General features: G+C 42.9%; 1 non-coding gene across 1 annotated transcript; it reads right to left on the bottom strand.

Annotated features, from left to right (window-relative positions):
- Positions 1 to 514: 514 nt before the first annotated feature.
- Positions 515 to 617, bottom strand: LOC120099422 (U6 spliceosomal RNA). The gene has a single exon (XR_005498607.1). It is a non-coding gene; the product is annotated as a U6 spliceosomal RNA (small nuclear RNA).
- Positions 618 to 7,599: the final 6,982 nt, after the last annotated feature.

Here is a 7,599-nt window from a genome sequence, read left to right as displayed (position 1 = left end):
AGATTCAAGGCAAGTACCACCAACGCCAGCCATCTTCACTTTACTTTTTTTTAAAACAAAAATATTTTAAGTTTTTACTCCTCAAAAATATCCAAACATGTCTTTTCCAAAAATAACCATGATTAGCTTAGAAAAATGGGTATATATATATCAACAAAGTATTTTCTTTAACACAAATTTACCTTTATAGTATCTAAACACTAAAGATGTATTTTGAAAGTCAGAATCTAGCTTAAGTCAAGGAAATGCATTCCTGCTGCATGCACTTCTCCTCCAGGAACAGCATGGCTGCATTACTCCCATTTAGCCAAATTTGATCTAATTTACTAGTCCTTCTTCCTTCTAGTGTAATTTCAAACTCTGGCATTTGTTAGCACCATTTTGACAAGGTCACCAAATCCTAGAAGTGTACCATTAATTTCTTTATCACTCTTCAGCACAATATGAATTCTTGATCCTATACACATGTGGCAAAAGCCGCAATAAGTTAGTGGTAGAGTTAGCCACCATGGTCATTCCAGAAGCCCACTTCACAAATGTGTGTGTCATGCTCACACAGGGGTCATGCCACTCTTCTCGGTATTAATCCAGTTTTAGCATGTGTGCTGCCAAAGCAGGCTCAAATCGTACAACACTTTTGTTGCTTTGCTTGTTTGAGATAGGTTCTCACTATGTAGCTGTAGTTGGGCTTAAACTTGCAGAGATCTACTGGCTGCTGCTTCTCCACTGCTGGCATTAAGGATGTGCACCACCGAGCTTGGCTCCAATCACACAACTTTTGTTTGCACTCTATTTGTGTGGGCATTTCCACTACTGTATTCCGTAAAATGGTATGGGTGGTACCTGAGATTCAGGCTCCATACTTCCAACTTGGCACAGAAATACTTGTATATGTATCCATGTATCATGAGAAAACAAGTGCTTAGGTCCCTTCACCATATCTGGTACATTTCGTATCAGAAACACTTTCAAATGTCAGTGACAATATTGATATTGTCTTTGGAATCTCCTATTACCTACTTGAGGCTGCCACTTTTATAATTAAAGAACTCATAGTGGGTGCACTCCACAAACACTGTTGTACTTGCTTGAGTAATGAAAGTATATCTATTCTTGCAAGGCCTACATAGAAAATGGCTTCACAGACGTCAAAATGGTGCATATTATTCCCAACTCCCTAATCACAACCAAAGATCTGATGGGGAATTATACTAGAATTCTCGGATAGAAGTGATCTCAGCATTATACTACAAACCAATACACCAGATATGTTGTCTAGGAGAAAACCACTTCCTAGAGAGGCCATTACATAATATCCGAAGAAATAGCTCAACTGGTGCACAGATTTCAACAATAAGCACAAGAAATATGAAAAAGAATGCAATGTGAAAACTACTAACGTTACTTTTCTCTAGGAAACAACTCTAAAGATGTTGAACCCATTGAAAGTGCCTGATACAAGTTTCAAAAGAATGATTATTTTAAAATTAATTGAAATCCAAGAAAGTATGTATAAATAGATGAATGACATAAGAAGGATCATGCAGTGGTATTGGTACAGAGACAGACAGATAGACCAATGGAACAGAATTGAAGACCCAAAAATGAACCCACACACCTATGGTCACTTGATTTTTGACAAAGGAGCCAAAACCATCCAATGGAAAAAAGATAGCATTTTCAGCAAATGGTGCTGGTTCAACTGGAGGTCAACATGTAGAAGAATGCAGATCGATCCATGCTTATCACCCTGTACAAAGCTTAAGTCCAAGTGGATCAAGGACCTCCACATCAAACCAGACACACTCAAACTAATAGAAGAAAAAGTGGGGGGGCAACTCGAACACATGTTCACTGGAAAAAATTTCCTGAACAAAACACCAATGGCTCATGCTCTAAGATCAAGAATCGACAAATGGGATCTCATAAAACTGCAAAGCTTCTGTAAGGCAAAGGACACTGTGGTTAGGACAAAACGGCAACCAACAGATTGGGAAAAGATCTTTACCAATCCTACAACAGATAGAGAGAGGCCTTATATCCAAAATATACAAAGATCTCAAGAAGTTAGACTGCAGGGAGACAAATAACCCTATTAAAAATGGGGTTCAGAGCTAAACAAACAATTCACAGCTGAGGAATGCCGAATGGCTGAGAAACACCTAAAGAAATGTTCAACATCTTTAGTCATAAGGGAAATGCAAATCAAAACAACCCTGAGATTTCACCTCACACCAGTGAGAATGGCTAAGATCAAAAACTCAGGTGACAGCAAATGCTGGCGAGGATGTGGAGAAAGAGGAACACTCCTCCATTGTTGGTGGGATTGCAGACTGGTACAACCATTCTGGAAATCAGTCTGGAGGTTCTTCAGAAAATTGGACACCTGAGGATCCAGCTATACCTCTCTTGGGTATATACCCAAAGGATGCCCCAACATATAAAAAAGACACGTGCTCCACTATGTTCATCACAGCCTTATTTATAATAGCTAGAAGCTGGAAATAACCCAGATGCCCTTCAACAGAGGAATGGATACAGAAAATGTAGTACATCTACACAATGGAATATTACTCAGCTATCAAAAACAATGACTTTATGAAATTCGTAGGCAAATGGTTGGAACTGGAAAATATCATCCTGAGTGAGGTAACCCAATCACAGAAAAACACACATGGTATGCACTCATTGATAAGTGGCTATTAACCCAAATGCTCGAATTACCCTAGATGCCTAGAACAAATGAAACTCAAGACGGATGATCAAAATGTGAATGCTTCACTCCTTCTTTTAAAGGGGAACAAGAATACCTTTGGGAGGGAATAGGGAGGCAAAGTTTAAAACAGACACAGAAGGAACACCCATTCAGAACCTGTCCCACATGTGGCCCATACATATACAGCCACCCAATTAGACAAGATGGATGAAGCAAAGAAGTGCAGGCTGACAGGAGCCGGATGTAGATCTGTCCTGAGAGACACAGCCAGAATACAGCAAATACAGAGGCGAATGCCAGCAGCAAACCACTGAACTGAGAATAGGACCCCCATTGAAGGAATCAGAGAAAGAACTGGAAGAGCTTGAAGGGGCTCGAGACCCCATATGTACAACAATGCCAAGCAACCAGAGCTTCCAGGGACTAAGCCACTACCTAAAGACTATACATGGACTGACCCTGGACTCTGACCCCATAGGTAGCAATGAATATCCTAGTAAGAGCACCAGTGGAAGGGGAAGCCCTGGGTCCTGCTAAGACTGAACCCCCAGTGAACTAGACTATGGGGGGGGAGGGCGGCAATGGGGGGAGGGTTGGGAGGGGATCACCCATAAGGAAGGGGAGAGGGGAGGGGGATGTTTGTCCGGAAACCGGGAAAGGGAATAACACTTTAAATGTATATAAGAAATACTCAAGTTAATAAAAAAAAAAAAGAACTCATTAAATCACATAAGAAATTCAGTTTGGGGGCTAGCAAGACAGTTCCATAGATAAAAGCACTTGCTGTAAACTCTGAAAACCCTAGGTGGATTCTCAGACCACTCATAAGGGTAGAAAAGAGAACTGACTGCTAGAGTTACCTTCGAACCTCCACATTCATGTTCTGCTATGCACATGCACCACTGTACAGACCCTGGGCTGGAGTTACCTTTACATAGGGCCACTGAGGCAGGGCCAGGCTAGAAGCAAGCCCAAGATGGCTACCCGATTGGTACCATGGGGACTGGACAGGGCTAGCCTGAGATGATCATCACTCAGGCAGCTTCTAGGCCTCAGGGGTGGAGGGCAGACCATGCCCAAGATGACCCCTGCCTGGTGCCATAATGCATGGATGGGCTGTAGCACTCCCAGGGGTGTGAGCATGGGATAGCTGGCTCCACCACTTGTCTGTCCTGTGGTAGCATCAGTACGGCTAAGGGAGAGATGTAGTCCCTTGTCACCAACAGCAAGCAAAAGAGCTGGCCCTGGGGTCATGAGAGCAGGGTAGCAGGCCCTGCCCTTCACCTGGGCAGCACAGTAGAACTGACCCTTGATATGGGGTTTGAAGATAAATGTGTCCCCAAGAGCATGAGAGCAGAGAGCTATGCTGGCCTCTTGTCTGCTTTGCAGTAGCACAGACAGGGGAGAGCTGCCCTCCTCCCTGTGGCAGGTAGGAGAGCTGGCCCTCATAAGGTCATAAGAGTGGGAGTACTGGCCAAGTCTCTTTCCAGCTGCAACATTTGGGAGAGCAGGCCCCACACCTCTCCGAATGTTTCTGGGGAGCCTGTCCTGAGGGAATGACAGTTGGAGAGCCTGTGGGCTGATAAGCTCAGATACCTCTGAGGCCCAGATCCTGGGTTTTGAGGTGGCCCATCCCAATATAAACCCTGTCAATGAAATGCTGTAGTGAATGAAGAAGGGATCAATCCTACAGGTTCAAAATTACTGGATCTCCATGACACAGGGCAACAACAGGCTATCTAAGAGTCCCAGTAAGGTTCCAGTATTGATAAAGTATCAGAAGGCAGAGGCTTCATACCAGACCAGTGACTCATCGCAATCAACATTTGCAAGCAGAAGAGTATGGATAAAGGGGTATACTCTGGGACATACTGTGATACACTACAGCTTCAACAATGAGATTTGTTTTTCTCTGTTGGGGGGTGGATTGCAAGGGTGGAGGATGGGTGCGAGGAAGGGGAGATGAGTAGGATTAAGGTGCATGATGTGAAATTCCAAAGAACCAAGGAGAAGTAATTTTTAATTAATCATTCCATTCATTTACATTTCAAATGATATCCACTTCCTGGTTACCCTTCCACAAACCCCCATCCCATATCTGCCTTCTCCTCCCTCCCTTTTGCCTCTATGAGGGTGCTCCCCCCAACTTCTCCCGCCCCACTGCTCCAGCATCCCCCTGTCCTGGGGCACTAAACCTCCACAGGGCCTAGGGCCTCCCCTCTGGTTGGTGCCCAACAAAGCCATCCTTTGCTACATATGTATCTGGATCCATGGATCCCTGCATGTATACTCTTTGGTTGGTGGTTTAGTCCCTGGGAACTCTGGGGGGTCTGGATAGTTGATATTGTTGTTCTTCCTGTGGGGTTGTGACTACCACCTGCTTCTCTGACCTTTCTTCTAGCTCACTCACGGGATCCCTGAGCTCAGTCTGATGTTTGGCTCCAAACATCCACATCTGCATTGGTCAGTCACTGTCTGAACCTCCTAAGGAGCAGCCACACCAGGTTCCTGTCAGCAAGTGTCTCTTGGCAACAGCAACAGTGTTGGGTTTGGTGTCTGCAGACAGGAAGCATCCCGGGGTGGGGTGGTCCCCGGATGGACCTTCCTTCAGTCTCTGCTCCATTTTATGTCCCTGTTCTTCCTTTGGACAAGAACATTTCTGGGTTAAAAACTTTGAGATTGTAGCTCCATCCCTGGACTAGGGGCCTTGCCTATGTACTGTAGGTGGTCTCCACAGGTTCTATATCCCCATTGTCGGCTGTTTCTATCCCCAGTTCCTCATCCCCCTGCTACATATTTTTATTAAATTTCCTGACCCTCTGTACCTCTCTCCAGTTCCTTTCAGTACCAGATACTGTCCCTTGTTTCCTCCCACTTATCTCTCCCTCCCAGGTCCCCTGCCTCCCATGATCATCCTGTCCCCCCTCAATGCAGGACTGAAGAATCCATACCTTGGTCTTCCTTCCTTTTAAATTCCATCTGGTGTGTGGGGTGTGTCATGGGCATTGTGAGCTTTGGGGCTAATAGCCACTTATCAATGAGTGCATACCATGAGTATTCTTCTGTGACTGGGTTACCTCACTCAGGATGATATTTTCTAGATCCATCCATTTGCTGAAAAATTCCATATTGTTTTTAATAGCTGAGCAGTACTCCATTGTGTAAATGTACCACATTTTCTATATCCATCCTTCTGTGGAAGGACATATGTGTTTGATCCAGCTTCTGAATATTATAAATAAGGCGGCTATGAACATAGTTGAGCATGTGTCCTTGTTATATGTTGGGGCATCTTTTTAGGTATATGCCCAGGAGTGCTATAGCTGGTTCTTCAGGTAGCATTATGTCCAACTTTCTGAGGAACAGACATATTGATTTCCAGAGTGGTTTTCCCAGCTTGCAGTCCCTATAAGTTTTTTTTAAAAAGAAGTCTACTGACCCTTTCAGCAGAACAGCTTGACCACCTGCTATCCTCACAGCCAGAGGCCTCCTCTTGTGAAATGTTGCTTATGTGTACCTGTGACAGTTCCTTCGTCCTTTATGTTCTCCACCACTCTCTTGCCTAAATAAAACCACCCTATAAAGCCTCAAACTCCCATTCTGGTGGGATTGTTCTTCTTCTCTTGGAGACAGCCCGGCAGTTCATACCCTCAATAGTGCTCCGCCTTTCATCCTCAGTGTGGCTCTCATGCTCTCACGGTCAGCTCACAAAGTTTGTTCTGTGCAAAACAAACTTTAACCAAATAATTCATTTGTGAAACTAGGAGTACCCTATACATGGAAACTGATCAACACACCTAAGGCAATTGTGGGTCATTTAAAAAACATAGGCAAAATATATCCACAGTAGGAGGGAACAGTAAACACAGTACTAAAAGCTTAGTTTATAGCAAAGAATGTCTACATTTAAAATGTAAATAATAACCTAATGATGTATCTCATGGACTTAGAAAAAAGGAACTAATCAAACACAAAGTCAGTAGAAAAACACAGATAATAAATGTAAGTAGAAATAAATGAAGTAGAGAGTAATGTACAAAAGATCAGTGAAACAAATATTGGTTATTTGAAATGATAAATGCGGTCAGTAAACTATTTTCTAGAGTAATCACAAGAAAGGAAGAAGAAAGAGTTAGATGAATAAGATTAGAGGTGAAAAGGAGACACCACAAATGACCACTCCTCTGGACCCGAAGGAAAAATGGAAAACTTACTGGACATACAGAAGCCACACATAAAAACCACTAGAACTCAACTAAGAGGTGATGTTTAAAAAACTTAAATAAATCAATAAAGAGCAGCAAGATCGAATAAATAACAAAGCACCACTCAATCCAGGTCCAGATGGTTCCACTAATGAATTTACCATTTTTTTAAAAAAATATGCATGTGTATGTTCCTGTGTCTCTCGATGGGTGCACATACATTTATGTGGGTAACTATGCAAGCCAGAATAGTGCACCAATTAAACTCAAGTCCTCTGGAATTGCAGCAACCCATCTGTTATGGGTTAACCACTAACCCATCTCTCCAGCTCCCTTTCCATAATTTTAAAAAAGAATTATGACCAGTGCTTTTCAACCTACTTTGTAGAACTTCCGAATTTATCTTATGAGGTCAACATAACGTTATTGGCTAACCAAAATCTGACAAGGAGCAAAGACAAAAATTATGGACCAGTACATCTGATGAATATAGATGCAAAAATTCTCAGCAAAATATTTGTAAACAGAATTTAATTAACACATTTAACACATCACACCATCAATTTGAGCAGGGTGGTTTATGCCCATAATTCCAGTGTTATATAGGCTGAGCCATGAGGATTGCCACAAATTTAAGGCCAGCTTGGTGTACCTAGTATGTTGGAGATACTGTCTCCA

This window comes from Rattus norvegicus, chromosome X (assembly GCF_036323735.1).
Source record: "Rattus norvegicus strain BN/NHsdMcwi chromosome X, GRCr8, whole genome shotgun sequence".
In the NCBI taxonomy this organism is placed as follows: Eukaryota; Metazoa; Chordata; class Mammalia; order Rodentia; family Muridae; genus Rattus; species Rattus norvegicus.
Note: the sequence above shows the minus strand (reverse complement) of the source record. Positions and strands in the feature narration are given on the sequence as shown.